Source organism: Amblyomma americanum, chromosome 5, assembly GCF_052857255.1.
Source record: "Amblyomma americanum isolate KBUSLIRL-KWMA chromosome 5, ASM5285725v1, whole genome shotgun sequence".
Classification (NCBI taxonomy): Eukaryota; Metazoa; Arthropoda; class Arachnida; order Ixodida; family Ixodidae; genus Amblyomma; species Amblyomma americanum.
In genome coordinates this window covers 71,937,972-71,959,979 of record NC_135501.1, presented here as the reverse complement: position 1 = coordinate 71,959,979, position 22,008 = coordinate 71,937,972, and the positions used below count along the sequence as shown (strand labels likewise).

The window sequence follows — 22,008 nt, the reverse complement described above, 5'->3', positions numbered from 1 at the left end:
TTTTTTACATGACCATACAATTCCTCCAAATGAACTGACACTAGCTTGGAATCGCTGATGATGAATTAGCGGGTAAAAAATGAGACATGATAGGCCTTATTGAGATTGGAACAGAAGAAGCATGTGCAGTCTTAAGCGGCGGGCGCATACATAAGCTATCGTGATTTAGCAGACCTGCCGGAGCAGCCGTGAGATTCTTGATGAATAATGAAGCAGTTTTAAAAGTAGAGGTAGCTACACAGCATTGAAGAAAATGACGCAGCTAACGTTACAAAGCTCAGTAAAAGGTGAAAATTGAAGGAACTACAAACCTACTTGTCTAAATCAATTCGGAACGATGCGATAGTGCCAAGGTTTTTTGAGGACATGAAATCATCAATGCCTCCGTATCCTCATGACTTACTTCACTGCTAATGAAGGCAACAGGAACGCGAACATGCAGTGCAGAACGGTGAAACAGGTTCTAAGAATGGCAGGCTTGAGCAGTAGCAGAAGGAAATAATTTATGGCTTATGAATACCTTCCCCAAGCGCGAGAACCGGAAGGGGATTTTAAAATAGATGAACGGAGACACTAAAAATGAAATAATATTAATAATAATTGGTTTTTGGTGGAAAGGAAATGGCGCAGTATCTGTCTCATATATCGTTGGACACCTGAACCGCGCCGTAAGGGAAGGGATAAAGGAGGGAGTGAAAGAAGAGAGGAACAAATAGGTCCGTTAAAAATGAGTTAAAATTTTGTGCGTCTAGTGAACAGTAAAGAAATTACACCCATACAGGCGTAAAACTAAAGATGGCACCATTTCCACGCCCTTACTTTTTTTTGTTTTCTTGTAAAAGGGTGTGCTCAGCAGGTTAGGACAATTTATGCACTCGTGCACTCTTCATATGCGCACGGGTGCAAGGATGTTTCCGCTCAATCGGGGGCAAGGTTGCATAAGAATGTACTGGGGCTCCGAGTTTTTGAACAGCTTTGCGGTAGTTCAACAAAGCGTGGTTTTAAAATGATGTGAGCTATTCGAGCTTTTCAGAGAGTCATAGCTGCAGGCTTGGTCCATGCAGCTTATAATGCGATTTGCGCCCCTTAATGCGATAAATAACTGAATTGTTTTAGTTGATGTACTGAACGTAAATCACTCCGAATAGGAGCTCGCCGGAATAGCATATATAAAGACTAGAGCTGAAGGATCGATTTGGCAAGTTGGTTAATAAGCATGGTGGAAAAAACGCCTGAAGACGACGAAGAAGCCTAGGTGCAAGCACTAATTTTGAACAAAAAATTTATTCCTCAAACTGAGAAAATCAAGACAACAAAACAGGAGAGTAATTAGGCACGTTATGTCTTATACTATTCGCCGAGTCTTTGCAGTAGGCATTCGAAAAACAGATTTCCGAAAAGCTGTACCGTGACTGCATACGATTTGCTCATGACATTGCCTAGCTTAGAAGCTCAGTGGTCTATGAAGGAATTTATAGTTCAAGATTTAGAACGGAACAGTTCACGATAGGCGTCGAATTACTGGCAGCGTTAAAAAAACGCATCTATTTAGGAAAGGTATTGCCTTTAGGTCTGGTTCACGAGAGTGAAATGACCCAGTGCCGTGAATGGAGGCAGAGTAGTGGACTTCACACACCTTGTCAGGTGTTCAATTGCAGTTTACCATTACCAGTCAAGAAGACAGTTTTTAGCTTGAATTATTTAAACTTAAGTATTATGAAAGGTCTAAAGCTGTGGAAACATGACACTATAGAAAGGAGTTCAACTGAGAATAGCGCAACCTGCTATGCAAGTTCAATATTACGTGTATTTTTAAGAGACAGAAAGGAAGCAGACTAGATTAGAGAACAAGTGCGAGTTAATATAACCAAGTAAAACGAAACAAAAACAAAATGGACAAGAAATCAACCTTAACGTGAAGGCTAGATAACCGCTTTCCTACTAGGGTAAGGTAGCCGACTTCAATTTGAGACTATAGATTCACTCGGGGCATCAGAAGATCATGTTTGAGGATGACCTTAAAGCCTTTCCGGGAATAAGATTACCGTAGCTAGCAATGGGCAAGGTTTTTGAAGGGATATGGGAGATGCATCTGTCCTACAGTGGACGTAATTATGCTGATATTGATGATATTTGCATTACTTCTGGAATTTATAACAGCAAAAGCGATAGTAGTCGACACCATTTTCAGCGCTTTGGCGTGGTAAATGTGGTCAAGTCGTGCATTTCCTTTTGGCCCTCGGCTGAGAAAAAAATAACCTGCTTCTGAGCATCTCAGAGCAAAACGCGATGAAAAAGACGAAAGAGAGGAGGCTGATTACGAATTTAGGTAGACTTGTACCTCTTCGGCTGATTTAGCGATGCTTGGCGCATCAGGCACTTGTCTGCAGAGTTTCAAATCTTTGTGTATACCATATTTTGCTAAAATATGGTGTAGTCATCTTCAGAGAGGTACGCGTATGCTTGCGGTAGTCTGCATCACGCAAGCCGACAAATTGCCTTGCTGATGAGATTAAATATGATAGCTGATTATTAAAGCTGGATGCAGAAAATTGCGTGACACAAGAAAAGGAGGAGAATAAATTAGAGAGAAGTAAAGGTTCAGTGCGTTCTATGACTAGCGGTACGAAATACGACCTACTATTCTCGCACTAATCAAATTTACTCTGCCAACCTAAGGAAACAGGGCGTACTTGAGTCTTTCAACGACTCGCTCAATCAATCATAGTATTACTAATAACGTAGGCTTATGGTCGGTTTTCTTTTGTCAGCGTGTGTTGCGCTGTCTTCATAATTTTCGGTAAAGAAGAAGAATCTATTTGAATTCTTTCAATGACGCCTCGGTTTGGCTCATTGAACATTTAGACGCTGAAATAGCAACGAGAATGGAATGCTCGTCCCAAATCCAAACGAACTCTTCAGTCGTCCCAAAACTTGACTAAGAAAAACAATTTCTCTGAAATCGATATCACACTCTGCATTTGGTTATTGCTCAGGTAAGTACTGCCTATTCCTCTATCATGGTTCTATTGAAGGCTGACTTCTGGTTAACATGATATCTTGTCAGCAACGCCCTCGAGTGCGTGATGCACGGAACAGCAGAGGTGGGTACTCAGTGTCCTTGTGCATCTTTATTGCAGATATGAGCGTTGGCATGGTAATATGCTTATCGTAGTTAGCCGCATTGTGGCGGGTCGGTAGAAGTGAACGAAGAACAGAGAAACCGCAACCTGGAAAACTTGTATGCATTTTATGATTTAAACAACCACCGCTGGAGGAATTTTACGAATATATGAAACAGAATACAGTCTTTAGGAAACCAACCATTAGCTGCAAAGGACTCACTAGAAGAAACTTGTTGCGAACTGCACCCTCCGCTTCCAGGCGTGGATGGCGCCTCTTGGATGCAGCTGTTCCGTCGTTGGCGAAATCTTAAATCATAAATCATAATCTTTTACTCATCACTTAACCGTGCCCCTTACATCACGCCAGCATCATACATTTCTCATCGCACTAGCCACACGCTTCAAGTTTTTCGCCCACGTGCCCGAACTGTTACTTTTTCAGCCTCCTTCTTCCCACGTGCAGCTAAAGATTGGAACGGCCTTCCCCAGCATATCGTCGACATCACCTGTCCTTCATCATTTGCAAGCAATCTAAACAACATTTTTTGTTCATGATCACTAGTGGCATTGTTTTGTGCCTTTTCTGCTAATCCCACCCCTTATGTAATACCCCGCGAGGGGTCTTTAAGGTAATAAAATGAAATGAAATGAAATGAAATTTCTCGGAGCTGGCGAACAACCTTGCGCGCTAGATCATGCCTTTCAATTTATTTAGGTTATTGTTTTTATTCTGAACAACCGTGCGGAAAATGTTTCTTTGTGCAATGGATAATTATTGTCCTGTAAATGAGACCCGTAGGAAGCAGAGCCCAGGTGTCAAACTACGCTTATGAATTTTACTCAACCATCTTGTAGCAACAAACTACGCTTGAGCACCTCAGGGCAAACAGGTTGAGCATTCAGGAATTACGCTGGAGTCCCGTCAGACAGTATAAGCCGAGGTATTGAGTCAAACCCTGGCCTTCAGTGCACTGTGATCAAGAGACACCTTTAACGTTGTTAGACCAGATGAAATGTTCGAGAACATTTCATGGTGTGAACTCATAGCTTGCCTATATGGGCGATATTTATTCGCGCAGTTTATGTTGTCTGGTGCCCAATGATGTTGGAGATGAGGCAAATGTAGTATACGATGTCGTTTCAGTCTCGTGTTTGGGATCGGCCTGCATGAAAAGTATATTTAAATCGGAACATTTATGCGCTTTGTAAGGCCACAGGTCATTGAATGATGTGTAGTTTATGGTTTCTAAAACTGCAATGCACAGTTGGCAAAGTTTATTCGGCTGTAAAACTGCTCCCCTTTCTGTGCGCAGCATTTCGATGGTACCTTGCAGGAGCAGGAAGTGTTCGACAATAACTGTTATTTCAGTTGCTACCACACTAAAGAACTTTAGCATAATCATATGAGATTAAGCAACAGGTCTCTACAAAGGTCCACTTGTCAGATCTGCGCACAACAAAAAACACTATTGGATATATTCAAAATATTGGAGAGGCTTTGCCGGTTGTGACCTTGCATTCAAAAGTCCTGCTGATATTCTTGTGGCTGGTTTTCGCCACCGACAGTATATACACGTTTAGTGTTTTGCAGTTTTCGTAGAGTGTTGGTATTTATTAGTGTGGAGGTTCTGAAGAGCGTACTGATGAGTACATTGTTCCAGTGGTCTGTATGATGTGATAGGCGTGCACAATTTCGTCTTCACCACTGAAAGCCACAGCACTAAGGGCGCGGGATAGCCCAAGTGGGGATTTTCTTTCAAGCGCTTTAACTGTAATGACTCAGGGCTTAAAGCTGCTAGACACACTTGTCATCCGGTTATTTTATTAGAGTGACTGCCCCGGATTCTTTTCCGAGGCAAATATGTCACCGAGATGTTTTATGAGGGTTTACACCTGGTTTCTTTTTCTTCTAGTGCTGGAGCTTAATATTGAATTGTCTTGTTTGCTAGTGTAACTGAAGTTTTTTCTTGGTTTTATTGCCAAGAGAGCTAGGCAGCGAAATATTTTATGAGCGTTCTTACCTCGGGTTCATTGTGCTCCTCACGCACAAAATCTCAGATTCTGAAGGGCAGTGGGAAGCCGCCGCTGCGGACTGATTTCAAAAATGTGGCACCTGAGAAATAAATTGTGACATTATTAAATTAAAGGTCAAAATAAAATGCTCAAAATAAATTGAATATAACAGTGAGGCATAAAAACCCAGTATTTTCCTGCCTATTAAATATGCAGTATTGATTCTTAGGAACAGCTCTTGCCACTTCCGTGATGAATGTTCTCTTTTAGCGTTTATACTAATCAAGGTTTCAAAAAACGTGAATCTATCCACCTGGGAAATCAATTGAATCAAATTCCTTTACTCACGAAAATCGCATTAGCTGCAAATCACATTAGCTGCATTAGCTCTCGCCTTGACTGCAAGAGGACCCGAATTCGAAACACGGTGGCACGCAGGTCTCCACAGGATAAAAAAAAATGCGCCTGCCGATGGTATTGTATAACCAGACCTATTGTGCGCCTGATTACGCTGACCAAAACCGAATATGCGCTCCCTCACCAGAACAGGATTTGGCCACCCTTGTGTAGTACATGGTCGCAACCTCCTATTTGAACGTACCAATTAATGCTCGAGCCTCAGTCCCCAGCGCCTGCAGACCAACTCGCGAAAATGGTGGTCAGACCTGTCATACAGCGCAGGGTGCTAAGAATCTCTGTCTCCGGAAAGGCCTTTTTTTTATTGAACCTTGCATAATTTATTGCCCAAATGTTACCCAGTTAGGCTAGTCTATTCATGCTATTGCACGCACTACCAGGTATCAAATGGGTTGTCATAAGGCATAGAGAGGTTATTTAATTATTTTATTTATTTGTTGCTACCCTCAGGGTGGAAACATTACAGAGGGGTGTGGGTTAGTAAGAAAAACACAAATATGCTCAGCAAGGTAAGGGAGCAGCAGCTTACAATTGCTTGCGAGCTGCTGATAGTGGTAAAGAAATACATGTACTTAGGCCACGTAGTGACCACCGGTAGTTTCGGGAACAAACGTGTATTAATGAAATCCTACTCAAAATCATGACAAAGAAATGGGTTTATGCAGGGCATCTAATGCGAAGGCAAGATAACCGATGATCTTTTAGGGTAACGGACTGGATTCAAATAGAAGGCAAGCGTTAGCAGGCGGCGCAAAAATGTTGGTGGACGGATGAAAGTAAGAGGTTAGCAGGGGTATGAGGGGCCACAGTTGACACAGGACATGGTGCATTGGAGAGATATGCGAGACGCCTTTGTCCTGACGTGAGCTTAGTCAGGATGATGATGACAATAATAAGCTAGCGCCTACACTACATAAAAACTTCATTGGTCCACTCTATCGACAACCACTGTTGAGTGAGGTGCTAAATATCTATATCATTACTAAATTACCTACGTAATATTTTTAAGTTTTATTGATGGGTTTAAAAACATCCTAATTCGAATTATGAGCGCCAAACCAAACCACAAGCATGTGCGTTTGGCTATTTATATTCAAGTGTGTCGAGTAAGCAGCTAAACACTTGTACTTCTGGGACTTTCTTTACTGAAAATAATACATATAAAATATACAGTGGGATATTTATACTGTATTTAAACATAGTTTCTATTCGTGAGGGCGCCATAATTGGGCAGGAAATAGTTTCATCAAATGTTTTGCTAGGTATTAGAGATGTACTTTCAAAATTTGTCAGAAACACCTAACCTGAAAGCATATTTTGAGCATGTTTAGTGGGGAGGTGGGGAATAACCATGTGATTTTAGCTTGCCTGGAATGAAGAAAAATGCTTTTTTGTAAATATAAAGCTATTTCCCTTGACTATGCTTTAATTGTAAGAAATGGGCACGCATCAGAAGCACATTTGCCGCACAATCCTAGCTGCCCTAGACAATCCAGTGCTCGAAAAAGAGTTTCGAAGAAGAGTCAGAATTTATTTCCTCGTTTTGTTTATAAAAACATTCCAGTGGGAAACAACCACAAATTAATTAAATTGGGAGTAGGCAAAGCGATAGCTTTAGACAAGGAAGTATGCCTTGGGCAATTCCGGTCCTCCACTGGCTCCGATATTCGCCCGTGCATCTGTTATTTGAAAGTTCAACCCCTGACTGGTGCCTGGCGCAAGTTCAGACTAGCAGCTCAATTCTAGATAGCTCGAAGATCCTAAACGCCCAGCCCAGCCCTTGTGGGACAAGTTTGGAGCCTCGCAGTCTTTGTGCCATGAACACTGTGCCGGGAATGATAATATATCCTCTATCGGGGTGGATAAATAAAGCAAACCAAGTACTGGGCCTGTCGGAAGATTTTCAGCTAATTCACGTCACTTAGTTATGACACTTGTCATTTAATGATATCTCTCCGATTCGGTGAGTTCAACGTGAATGTGACGTCATCGATCTCGTGACCAATTTAGGTAGTTTATGACAACGCCGGGTTCTCTAACCGATCAGGTTCCTAAAGATTATCGCGTGTAAATGGTCTTAGTTCAAACCGTTGCGTCGAAGGGTTAGCGATTCGTTCTGCTGTAGATCAACTAAAATCTGTCTCGGGCGTTAGAGCCGTCTTGTGGTATTTACTAAACCAAACTGAATTCAGTAAATTTTAATGTCATATATTTAATTACTAGGGCAAAACTAGTATTTCTGCTATTTCTGTAATGGTGAAAAAAATATTTTGTTGTTGGCATAGTCAGAAAGCATTCTGTTTTGTATTTAAATAGGGGGAAAAATAACGCGGAATTAATAGAGTATGCTCGAAATGGAATTCTAGCGCAGCTTTTTTGGCTGATGGTTAAAGAGGACGATCAGACATTTCAATCTTATGAACATTTTGTATTTTATTGTTTCATCTTGTCTTATAACATCAAGAAACCCACCAAAGGAGGGCTGTTTTTTTAATGCAGGAAAGCAGCAGATATTTCTACAAGGTATGAATAAATTCTGCTAAACACGAGATAGAGTCACCGGTCCAGCACCCCAGGAACACTGCGTGAGCTACCATCGAACTTTGGTAAGAAAGTGAGATTCAAAATAAGAAATCAGTAAAAAACGTGGTTCCTTTCCGCACGAATTTTTTCTGAATATTTGCTTCCCCATTGAAGTAAAGCTAGCAATTGGAAACGTCAGATTGGTTTCCATACTCCCGAAATAATTTTTTTAGAGATGGCCAAGTACCTCTTTTCCGCGAGAATACAAAAAAAATGAAGTCATCGAATTTCCTCCCCGTTAGATAGCGCTGGATACAAGTACATTGTGCGTCTGCAATATTGGAAAGTTCACCGGGTGATCATTATTAGTATCTGTAAATATTTCAAATAGTCACTTGAAAGTATTGTAATGGACCGAATATAACCATACCTATATATCTCCTCTCTTTCTTTCTGTAAATGCTCTACACGAAGGAAGCTCCACACAGGAAACCTGTCCAGATTTGGAGCAATGTTGTACACACCTTATATACAAGAGACATTCAAATGGCAAAAGGGTAGAAATATGGGCAAGTTCTTAGGGATGCATAATGTTGCGGCACCAAACGAACGAGAACAAACAAGAACCTTGTTCTGTTCTCCTTCTTTGGCCGCCGCGATGGCTCAGTGGTTATGGCGCGCGGCTACTGACCCGAAAGACGCGGTTTCGATCTCGGCCGCGGCTTTAGAATTTCGATGGAGGCGAAATTTAAGAGGCCCGCGTACTGTGCGACGTAACTGCGCGTTAAAGAACCCCAAGTGGTCGAAATTTCCGGAGCCCTCCACTACGGCGTCCCACATAGCCTGAGTCCTTTTGGGTCCTGAAGCCCCCGTAAACAAACCTTCTTCTTCTTCGTCCTCGTTCATTTGGTGCCGCAGCAACATACTTTAAATTTGTTGCTGGTTTCCAGTAGCACAGATTATACACAATTTGATCGATACTCTAATTTGCGCGAATTAATAGTGCTGTGTCACGGCCGCCGTTTGCGAAGTATTTTTCACGCCATTTCTACGCATACGCGTTGATATTATAAATGCATATCAGGTAAGGGTAACGCATTCGGCTGTCGCTACAAGCTGCGAAATCGGTAGGCGATGTTGCATGACCTCTAGAATTCTCCTTTACAGCTGGGACACTGCCGGATTTCACAGCAACAAAAATGAAATAAATCTGCGTAACCTTTATGTAGTCGTATTTACTCTCGCCTTGACTTGACAACAGAGAAATTGGCAGTACAACCCTTAAATGGACGGCATAATCAGAAAAAACAACCCTTAAATAGACGAGCATAATCACAATAAAGCTGAGGCCGAATTTATTATGTTCGATGAACCCGCATAGAAGCATCATAAGTGGTCTAGGCGTAGAAATAAATCTGTGTCCAGCGATATTCCAAAAGAAGCCACGAGGTGGGCTTTTGTTCACTTATAGACCCCTTGCCTTCTCTGGACACTACTATCTCTTGACAGGACAATAGTATAGGAAACTTGACCTCACGTTTGCTAAATTCGCTGCTGCTGCTACGCATTAGATGTCTCTCGATTTTGCGTTTCGATGGAGGCGAAGCGCAAAAATGCGCCCGTGTAGTATGCGATGTCAGTTCATGTTAACCAAACCCCATCTGGTCGAAATTAATCCGGAGACCCCCACTACGGTACCTCTTTCTTTATTTCTTTAACTCCCTCCTTTATCAATTCCCTGACGGCGCGGTTCGGGTGTCCGCCAAGATATGTGAGACATTTATTACGTAATTTAGTTTCCTCAAAACTCTTTTTTTTTCTATTTCAAACCAGTGACACTGGCTCATATCACTAAAAAACTGCGAAAATGCTTTATACAGTTCGTACGCAAGAGAAAAACGAGCGACCCTTACGGAAACTTCACTATCCGTAATGGCCTATGCAACATCCTTCTCTCATTTAGAAGCGCCAGCAAATCAATATCAAGCTTTAGACAGCTACTTAATATCAAGAACAGATGAGTACCTAGCACGCCACGATAGATAAAAAAATCACAGGTATTGAAATTCTCGTCAATAGAAATGCATGATTTACACGGGTGTATGTACCTCGGTTGGCTTACATTATTCTTGGTTTTTGCTTCTTCTGTGCAGCTGGACGTTGGGGTTGCTTTGAAGAAAAACTTAAGATGCTTCATTTTCCATTGGGAGCGAGATGAAGAACAAATAAAGCGCTGCAAGCCGTTATTCCTTCTGCCGCATCGGTAGTGACTGTTAATTTATCACGTGGGGTATTGTGGTGCTGTGAACAGGAAATAACGAACAAAAAAGCGATGTGGGCGCACTTCTCTAAAGAAGTGGCGAGCGATACTCATCTCTATGCTCCGGCCTGGGTTCAAAACAATCTTCGAGACAAATTTTATTGAGGAAATTTTATTTACGTTCTTTCCTGCCGAGGCCACGTGCTTTTTGGACCCTCTGGCATGACAACGACATTATCAGATTTTTCGCCAAATGAACCACATAATTTTTTCGCAATAAAACAATCCTAGTCATTCAGTTTGTCGTCTGAAAACTGGTCCTGTATGTGGTTTAATGTCTCATAGCACTTCAGGCTATGAGGGGCGCTAGGGCTCCGGTTAATGTCGACCACACGAGTTTCTTTAACGTGCATTGACATTGCATATTACACGGGCCTCTAGCATTTCTCCTCCATTGAAAAGCGACCGCTGCAGCCGGTTCCGAATCCGCGTCTAATGGGTCAGCAGCCGAACGCCGTAACCACTGAGCGGCCAGTTTGAAAACAGAGCCTAGGCAACAGCTTCATGGCCAGGTGCAAACGCGGAGTTGTCTAGCCTTCCGACCAATGACTATCAGGACTGGCTTCTCGAACTTAATGCGCGCACACCTCATATACGTCATTCGTTCTTTCCATCGCGACTCACTGATATCAGTTTGTTGCATAATAAGTCAAATGAGTCACGGCTGGATGTTTTCCAATGTTTCCAGCAGGTACACTGACGCTCGCATTCGGTTTTGGAAGAGCTAGACTACTTTTATGCTCCTTGTTAATTGTAGTAGCAAATTAAATGACAGCACAGCGGAAAACACAGTTAGTGCACTGCTCTCTACTGACATTTTTTTTCTATTGTACTGTTTCGATTCAATTCGCTTTCGTTGTTCCGCGGTTCTGCAAAGTGATCGCTGATGCGATCCTGACATGAATCAGCAGAGGTCAGGAATTTCACTTGAAAAAAATGCATCAGTGCATCTACCTTGAAACACATCGGTACGCAGCGTAGCCACAGCTGCTAATGAACAGCACATAGTTCCTTCTGTCATTCGGAGCTGACAATTTGGTAAAGAGGAGAAAATCATGGTCGATAGATTGACAGAAATATGAAGAAAATTATCCTAAAACACAGTCCTTTCAGATATGCACGAAGAAACAATATCTCGAAATTCGTGGTCGGCTATAGCATCATAAACATGGCATGACATTCCTCGTTGCGTGATTTTGTCCCACAGTAGTGAACTTACAGTCGAGACATTAACTATCTGCCAATTCCCTGTAGTAGCGCTGCGCTTGAAAAATGTGTATTCAGCCAACTTATGTTTCGTTTCAAGAAGTAACGCCCTATCTGGACCTTGTTCTTATAGCTAGAGCATCTGCATATATCTCTCAGTAGCTCCAAGACAGCGAGAAGCGGGTGAATCAGAGCAGACTGGAGTATGCCATTCTATGGCAGACTTGAAGTGAACGGGATTGACGATGGTCGCCACTTCGGATGGATGGAAATTCCAGTTGTTGGATGTTCTAAGGAGGAAAGACTGCTGATACATTACGGTGCGAGATTGCTCGGGGTAGAAGGCATTAAGGGGGGTAATACGGGATACCCGTTGAGTGCGTTGTGATTAAAGGTGTGATAAAATCTATGATACAGAGAAATACGGGCAATTTTTCAAGGGTAGGTTAGCGTGAGAGGTTGGAACTGAGGTTGTAGTGCTGATACGCTAGTGCGATAAAGAGTAGTCAGAACGAATGAATCTGGCATTACAGTTTTTACCGAGGTCATCATTGTAGAGATCATACCAGGCGTAGATAAATTCATGTTTTGGACGTATAAAAGTTATGTAAGAAAAAGTTTTATCGAAAGGGGAGCAAATGAAAACATACGCCGTAAATAACCTAGAGCTTGATTCGCAGAATAAGTATCGCGATAAATTTGATGGGACCAGATTAAATTTCTACTTAAGTGGATATTGAGGTACTTGCAGGAGTCAACTGATATGATAGGAATAGTGTTAATTACGTATCATCCAGCTGGGTGCACCGGCGATGAAAAGAAAGGGCTTTTTACTTCTATTTAGTGACATGAGCCAAGGGCTGCACCATTCTTCGATGCGCACAAGATTTTCTTGAAGGACGGTGATGTGGGCCTGATCATTAATTGGGCGGTACATAACACAGTAATCCGCAAATTGTCGAAAATCAAATGTGATGTTACAGTGTAAATCTTTTATGTAGATAAGAAATAGAACCGGTTCTACAATTGCCCTCGAGAACGCAAGACAAGACAGGAGAGGGAGATGACGAGTGGAGATTAGCGTGAACGAATTCACAGTGGTCATTAGGAAAGTTCGAATCCAATGAGTTTATGATTTAGGTGCCTACAGAATACTTTATGCATTGCTTTTCCGAAATATAGGAATATGGAATCTGTGGGAATGTTGCGATCAGGGCATGCGTGTATATCATTAAGAAAGAAAAAAGCAGAGTGTGATAGGAACGATCTTTAGGGAAGCTGTGTTGTTTATGATGAAAGCAGTTATTCGATGATAAAAACAAGGCAGTATGCGAATATATTATATGTTCCATGATTATACAACAAACACTCGTTAATGAGATTGGCCGATAGTTAAGTGGTGAAGATCGGTTACCTTTCTTGTAGAGTAGAATGACCTACCCGATCCACGAGTCACGCTGTAGTGAGCACGAAGAAAGCGACTGCTGAAAAATTAAAGATAATATGATATAGAAACGTCTTTGGTGTTTTGGAGGTATATTTTGGATGTAGGCGTAGGTTTCTTCATTTACCTCTTTTTATTCTCTGTTTCGCAAACACCTGGTGCATTACCCGAAGCAATGATCTAGCACAAAACTTCATGAATAGACATTTACTTCGCAAGCACAAACTCTCGTAGAGAGTGGTGCACTGAAGATGACGGCTCGAATGCTAAATTGATTGCACACATAGCTGCTTAAGGAACTTAAAGCGTTTTTCTTCTTCTTCACACCACACATAAGCCGCGCACGGCCTAGTTGAACAATTTGTTCGCAATTGAATCAATAGGAGGTACACTTTCTCGCAGCGATAACGCAACCAGAAGCGCTCAGTATTGCGTTTTGGCTTGTGCTGAATGCTTGAGAGGCCATGCAGTCACGACCAGAGACGCGGCTTTTCTGGCTCAATGAATCTGCTGCAGCAACATTGAGCAATGTTTGACTTTCAGTTAATTGAACGAAGTGTATAACTGCGGAACACTAGTAATTAACAGTCACCTTATTTGCGTATCACAAGGGACACTGGTGAGTAGACTTTATGTCTTCTCATCGGTATGTCTCGAACCGGTCGTCTAATAAACCTCAAGACAGGTTTTTGTTGCCATCGTTATCCTGAACACCTGTGACAGGGTGACGTGATTCAGTCGCCAGTCATGCTTGCGTCGTCTTCGGTGCAGTGTGAAGCACTACACTGAAGTAAAATCTGCTGACATGTCCGCCGTTGACTGCGGTGCCGTATCGGTGCATTGCCGCTGTGTCAGCCAAGTGTGGCTTCGTTTCCAAAGAGCACAGGTATTCCGTCCACTTGTCCGCAGCACTATCATTCCAGACGCAATGAGAAGCAAACTGCCGCACCCAGCGCTCAGATTGCACGCCGATTGTTTCTAATTCAATTGCTAGACCCTTATTTACTATTTTCTGATTCTTCATTCATTTTTATTCATGCTCTTTTCATCATGTCTTGGCTCTCGTTGGTCTGGCCTCCTGGCGTGGCCCTCCACTAAACATCAAGCAATATCTCTATTTTCTACAAGTAATGAGGTAGGCTGTTATGAGCGATGCCCATTCGTTGTCGTGTGCTTGACTTCTGCAACTTTTATAGCTTTATGTTCAACGTGTGGTGGAGTTGCATCCTCGTTCGGATTCCTACAACGCTGCAACGGAGCCCTTCTAAAATACCTCTACCCAATCATAGGCCACGCTGCTTTGAGGCTAATATGGGTACTTTTGATTACTAATTTATTTCACTGTCAATTGAAACATAATATGAGATGCAACATAAATAACAGAAATGTTTTTATAGGAGTAAAAACTCCAGAGTTACTTGATGTCAATTCATGACAAAAATGTTGCGTACGTTCAGCTTTCTATTCCTAAATGACGTCACTCCGTGAAAGTCAAGATAAAAATAAAGTCGGTTATCAATTTTTGGTGCAATACAGTAAAAGAAATACATAAAAATATTTGTCAGAACCTGCGGTGAAATTCTAACAATTTCATTCATCAATTTCACTGGGAAAATCTTAACCTTTTTGTACAACATTATAGAATGTAAGGTAACGATGGAGGCTTTGTGGAAAAATTCCTTGAACTTCTTTGTTAGATCCGAGAAAGATGCTGCGCCATTTCCGTTCTCCAAAAGCCAAGTTTTATTTCACTTTTTTTTATGGATGATAAGAAAAGTTCTTCCAGTTTTGATGGATGCGTAGCGAGTCCCATGATCACTAGAGAGGTCATAGATCGCAGTGAAGCATTTTTGGAGCTGGCTGTAATCAAAGTCGGGGTTTCGGAACAAGTAGTGTTCTGAGAAATGAAAAATAATCACTGGTTTGGCTTGGTGTTGAAGGGTATAACATCACAAAACAACTCGAGCTATGAGGGACACCGTAGTAGAGGGCGGTGGATAATTTTGGCCGCCTAGAGTTCTTTACGTGCACGGGCATGAAATAGTTCACAGTCCTCTAGCATTTCTGATTGCAGAAAGAAAACCAGCGGAAAGGAAGTCGCTTGTGCACAGCACCGTCTTGAATTGAACTCTCCCAGGCTTTGGGAGGGCAAATCTTCCTTGAGGTTATCTTCATTCTGAGATGATTCCTCAGTTATAGCTGAATATTTAAATGACTATTGTAATGATGTGACCTTAACTGCATAGCTACTGAACAAACTTGAATGTCCGACAGAGCCCGCGAGTGATTGGGCGTATTGCGTTGAGAACAAGTAAACTGTGCATCTTGGTCTGAGTTAGCTCCGCTGGTTCAAAATGTATTCCGCAAGGTGACATTCACCTCAGGATATAAGGAGGGCGGCCAGGTGAAAGGAGTCGTGCTCGCGAGCCGGAAGCTTTGAGTATATCGATGCTCTTTTTTCTTCTTTTCTGTGTGGCTCAAAAGCGGTCTTTTGAGCGCCTTTCAAGACACCTCAGGACAACGACAGTCAACGCGAATCCGCCGAAAGATCATGGAGCAGCTAGAATTGTAAAAGAATAATCTTTTAATTACCAGTGAAATATGAAAACATTTCCCGTTCTTTGTGTTGTAATCACTGGATTACTGTTCTTGCAGGTTCAGAATAGAGTCTGCACATGGCGGGAAAGGCAGTAAATCAATTTGCGATGTATAAGGAAACATTTTGATGCTAGGGAAGGCCACCGCTTCCAACGGTTGGCTCAAAAGAATATCAAAGCACGTCCGGCGTCGTACATTGGTCGTGGCATTCACTGTACCAGTGGAAGGGTTTTTGGCGCAGTTAATGTTGATGATACCATGTACGCTGGTAAAACGGAAACAGCTCAACTACGAGAATTAAAGCTATTGCGCACGTGACGAAGCAAGCTAAAGAGTGGGCAGGCGAAAGCATGGCGAAGAGATTATGGGAAAATCGGATCGAAATCGACGCCTTTAGCGGGAAGAATTAAAAAAAAAAACTCGCAGTAATAAAGTCGCCGGACGCATTGGCAAGAAGGAAGTTATGACACTGTCTGAAACACTATCATATTAAAACTGCTCGAAAACGACAGGGCAACAAGAACGGGCACGAACAGGAACACACAAAGAGCAGACGTCAAATTAGTTTTATTGCGTGAAAGAAAGGGACTTATAAGGGTCTTTAACATCACAATAAAAACAATAAAAAACCTAAATGAACTAAGCATGAGGCAGCGAAGCAGCAAGATACAAGATAGCAACAAGGCCACGTGTGCATTAAGCACCATAGACCACTCGGACCTGGCCATCTAAGAATTCAATTTCTTTCCTCGATAAAGACAAAAATATGGTGCTGACACAGTTGTCACTCCTTTTGCGATGTAGAAAGCCTCGATTTATTCCCTCTTTGTTTTTGTTTTTGCCTTCCATAGAAATTTTGTACTCCCGAGCAAAGGCGTGCAGCGATTCCTTTGGCACTTTTTGCAGTGTAGGGGAAGATTACTGCTGATGCCGGCGCGCATGGATCGCTTGTGTTCTAGAGCACGCTCATTAAACAAGCGCCCAGTTAGTGCTATCTAGGACCAGCGGCATGACAGGGGGACCTCGTAGATCACTTCAGAAATGCACTTAGTGAACTCACACCGATGGTTTATCTTGCCAGCGTTGGCATCCCTTTTTTTTCGTTATTGAGTAGGGGACACACCTTGAGTTGGCAGGGGGCTGAATAGACGACACGAATGACATACATTCATGCAACGTTCTTAGTGTTGTGAAGGAGAGAATGATAATATGGCATGACAAAAGGTTTTTGGTCTCTGTGTTTCAATTTTAATTCTGTAGCTTTGATCTCTGGAGAAGGCTTTCGCACGTGCCGCGAATTATGTGGTGCGGGTAGCCAGCACAAAGCAGACGCTGGACTTGACAGTGAAACCTTTAATAAACCGCGTGTCCACAGGACTTCTGTAGGGCAAAGAGGCAACCAGACATGATGAAGCCACGCTTTAAAAGCTTGCAATACGCGCTCTTGTAAGGTAAGATACATTTCTTGAACCTCGTATTATCCCACCAACAAATGTCGGTACTTGTGAAATGTAGTTTAAGATCTAAAAACTGAATGTGGTTGTCTCTTGTCAATGCAAAGGTAAGATTCAAACCGTGTCCTTCTTAGGAGAACGTGTTATCGATATTAGTAACAACACTGTAAAGGACATTGGTAAAAGACTTATTTAAAATCCCTAAAAAGCAGTCAGCATAGCGGAACAGACGCAGCACGGGAGAGCTCATTAGCTAAGGGTCTATCCAAAAAGGCACTGACAATGTCACACACTACCGTTACAACAGAAGAACCAATATATATATATATATATATATATATATATATATATATATATATATATATAATATATATATATATATATATATATATATATATATATATATATATATATATATGCAACGTTGTGAAACGCTTCATTTAGCCATAGATTTATTTTGAGTCGACGTTTCGGACAGGGCCTGTCTTTTCTCAAGACGGCCGTTACAGCGATCTTCTTCCTCATATCAAGGAGTTGGCATTGGCACACATGTTCATGTGTCGTTCATGTGTGCCAATGCCACCTCCTTAAGAAGAGGAAGAAGATCGCTGTAACTGCAGTCTTGAGAAAGAAGAGGCTCTGTCCGAAACGTCGACTCAAAATAAATATATTGCCTAATGAATCATTTCAGAACCTTGAATTTTGTCTCTAGCAACCAAATACGTATATATATATATATATATATATATATATATATATATATATATATATATATATATATATATATATATATATATATATATGGAGCCAACAGTCACCGAAACCAAGGTGCATAGGTGAATTTTTATTTTTTTATAATGTGTAGTACCGATCAGTGGGATAATAATACTTAGGTTAATCTATCGCTTAAAGAAAATTACTTATAAAGCAGCAGAAAAACAATCATGAACACGGTAGGATCCGAACCCACGACCTCCGAATATCGCGTCCGGTGCTCTTTCGGAGGAAGAGGGTTCGGATCCTACCTGTGGCATGGTTGTTCTTTCTGCTGCTTTATAAGTAATTTTCTTTAAGCGATAGAATAATCAAACAATTATTATCCCACTGATCAGTACTACATGTAAAAACAAATATACATTCCCCTAGGCTCTCCTTGGTTTCGATGCCTCTTGGCTCCCTTCACAAGTTTATCAAACGAACCCCTCATTTCCTTAACTTTGTCTGCCATATATATATATATATATATATATATATATATATATATATATATATACAGTTATGTGCATTTCGGTTGCGATGACTGTTGGCTTCATGGATATATATGTATGTATGTATTCCGCGCAAGCAGCTGCCGCAGCGGTCTTCAGTCCCTCCATAAACAGCTAACAGAATATCTATAAAAAATTTATACAAACCATAATTTATAAAGTCTGATGGTTAGTAGCAATGGGGAGTTTCAAGTCACGGCCGTCACGATGTTACTTTAGTATTCAAGGGAAAAGAGAGGATATCTGTAGAATTCTGCGGAGTGAGAAAACCCGCCGCTAGAACGTTTATCAAACGGTTAGCTCACAAATTTTATAGGAATGTTGTAGGTGGCCTGACTTATGCGCCTGCCAGACAAAGAGCAAAATACCAAGAAGCACCATCGTCTCTTATTATCCTTTAAGTATTGCGTGTCAATTGCCGTGCTGGTTAACTGATATTGAATTGTCGAATGTTTAACTGTCCCAGTTACGCTCCTCATTTTTCGAGATGATTGGGGCCCACCGTAAGGACCATTAATATCACAATCTCGATATTCGCAAATACAATTGTAAGCGTCACTGCTGCGGAAACCGCTCACGGGTTGAAGCTCAGCCGCACGCCCGGAATGAGCGCTATCCACGCACGCCCACGACCGCTCGGAGCACGGTGGCCCTCCCGTCACGTGCTCTCTTCGCAGCGCCCGGCTAGGATTATCAAGCGGAGAGAGATGACGTCATCAGACGCGCCACTATGAGATGCGCGGTCTTAGGCGTGTCTAACAATATTCCATCTGCACGATTTCGCTTCCCGAAAATTTTTTGCACAGCACCCGCGATGTGCATTCATTTGGGATAATCAAGATTCCGATATGAATTTTACTATCGGTGGGAGGGAAGCTTCACGATAAAACAAGAGTCTAACTGGAATGGTTCTAAAGTTAGCCATACAATGTTAGTTAGCCAGCACTATATTTATCTGTCTACGCTAATCTGTGATGCACTGAAACGCTGACAGTGCAATAATGAATGGTCCACTACTTTTACACAAAAAGCTCTTTTAAATATTACAGACAGCGCTAGGTGAAGCAGCTTGCATATATTTATTAACATAAGTTGGGCTGCATTACGTCGTGTTTGAGGTTTAGAAAGCGGGAACTTCTTATGTTCTTGTAACTCTGCAGCCGAAGCACAGCCAAAGTGTCGACCAATTAAGTTTGGTAGTACTTGCAATCTTTTGATATTCAAGGTCGTCAAAATTTGTCCACGCAGGTTTCTTTACATCAGGACTGAGAGATTCGTGAAATTAACCTCTCCTGATATGTCATGCGGGCAGGACGTCAGAAAAATAAAATAACACTTGTCGCCACGCGCAATCTCTGAAACTTAACTACATTAGTGTAATTTTAGAGAGTGTCGTAAGCGGTCATGTATATAAAAAAATAAAAGGCACGCGTATTGGTACATAAATTTGAAATTTCTCATAGCAAGCGTGTGTGTTGAGTTATTCGCGTCTGAACGTTTATTATGATCCTCCTAACTGCGCATGCATGGCGATGGCGATCGGGGAAAAACTCTTCCTGTGGTTATAAAACTTTTACGCCGGCCAAGGGCGCAGAGCGACTGGTGAAGATATTACTGTACGCCTTTCGCTTTCGAATGTAAAAAAGGTACAGGCAGGCGATGCAACTGCCGAGTCGTGCTACGGGGGAGTTTTTCGTGACCTGCCTGTGCATTGCAGGCGCATTTACGCCCGCGAAGAACATTCTTTTCTTTCGCTTCCTTTTTTTTAGTTGGCAATGAATATCCTTCTGTTCGGACCAAAGGGCGGACCTTGCAAAAAACTTTCAACGCCCCCCAAGAGCTTAACTCGGCTTTGTTTGGAAAGAATGCGACGGATTTTCTCACTCAACAGAGTTCTACTGACCTCCTCTCTTTACCTTTCAATACCGAAGTTGCATCGTGCCGGCCATGACGCCAAACTCCCCATTGCTACTAACCATCAGGTTTACGCATTAATGTTTTTTTATTATTTATAGATATTCTGTTAGCTTTTTATGAAGGAACTGACGGCCGCTGCGGCGAACTGCTTGCGCGGAATATATATATATATATATATATATATATATATGAGGCTAACAATAACGGAAACCAAGGTGCATCAGAGAATGTTTCTAATTTTTTTTATTTTGTAGTGTCAATCAATTGCTTTAAAGAAAATTACTTATAAAGCAGGAGCTTGATAAGCAATTTTCCTTAAACCACTTTATTGGCACTACAAAGTAAAAAAATTAGAGACATTCCACAATGCACCTTGGTTTCGGTGACTGTCGGCGTCCATATAATGTCTGTCAAACGAGCACCTCATTTCATTTGCCTTGTCTGCTAATATATATATATATATATATATATATATATATATATATATATATTAGCAGACAAGGTGAATGAAATGAGGGGCCCGTTTGACAAACCTATAAAGGGAGCTAACAGTAACCGAAACCAAGCTGCATAGGGGAACGTTATTTTTTTAAATGTGTTGTGCTTATCAGTGGGATAATAATACTTAGATTAATAAATCGCTTAAAGAAAATTACTTCTAAACCAGCAGAGAAAACAACCATGCCGCCGGTGGGGTCCGAACCCACGACCTCCGAATATGGCGTCCGGTGCTCTTACCAACTGAGCTACGGCGACGGCTTTCCAATCTGCTGCTCTCGTGAGTATTTATATTTATTGGGTGCAAGCGTACCTTGAGAGTGTTCACCAGCGCCAGCCTCGACCATAGCGGCGGACCTAACACGTCCTGTAATACCGCGAGCGTGACGTGGAACGTCATCTAACGGCGAGGGCGGAAACTGTGCGAGAGCCCTCTTATGCTACCTACGGCATCAAGACTGCCAGAACCGAAACCCTCGTTAAGTTATTAGCAGACAAGGTAAATGAAATGAGGGGCGCGTTTGACAAACCTATAAAGGGAGCTAACAGTCACCGAAACCAAGGTGCATAAAGGAACGTTTTTTTTAATGTGTTGTGCTTCTCAGTGGGATAATAATACTTAGATTAATAAATCGCTTAAAGAAAATTACTTCTAAAGCAGCAGAAAAAACAGCTATGCCACCGGTGGGATCCGAACCCACGACCTCCGAATATCGCGTCCGGTGCTCTTACCAACTGAGCTACGGCGACGGCTGTCCAATCTGCTGCTCTCGTGAGTATTTATGTTTATTGGGTGTAAGCGTACCTTGAGAGTGTTCACCAGCGCCACCCTCGACTACAGCGGCGGACCTAGCACGTCCTGTAATACCGCGAGCGTGACGTGGAACGTCATCTAACGGCGAGGGCGGAAATTGTGCGAGAGCCCTCTTATGCTACCTATGGCATCAAGACTGCCAGAACCGAAACCCTCGTTAAGTTATTAGCAGACAAGGTAAATGAAATGAGGGTCCCGTTTGACAAACCTATAAAGGGAGCTACCAGTCACCGAAACCAAGGTGCATAGGGGAACGTTTTTTTAATGTGTTGTGCTTCTCAGTGGGATAATAATACTTAAATTAATAAATCGCTTAAAGAAAATTACTTCTAAAGCAGCAGAAAAAACAACCATACCGCCGGTGGGATCCGAACCCACGAACTCCGAATATCGCGTCCGGTGCTCTTACCA

The 22,008-nt window shown here is 42.0% G+C and overlaps 1 non-coding gene across 1 annotated transcript; it reads right to left on the bottom strand.

Moving 5' to 3' along the window:
- Positions 1-20,967: 20,967 nt before the first annotated feature.
- Positions 20,968-21,041, bottom strand: TRNAW-CCA (transfer RNA tryptophan (anticodon CCA)). The gene has a single exon. It is a non-coding gene; the product is annotated as a tRNA-Trp (tRNA).
- Between the last annotated feature and the right edge of the window lie 967 nt (positions 21,042-22,008).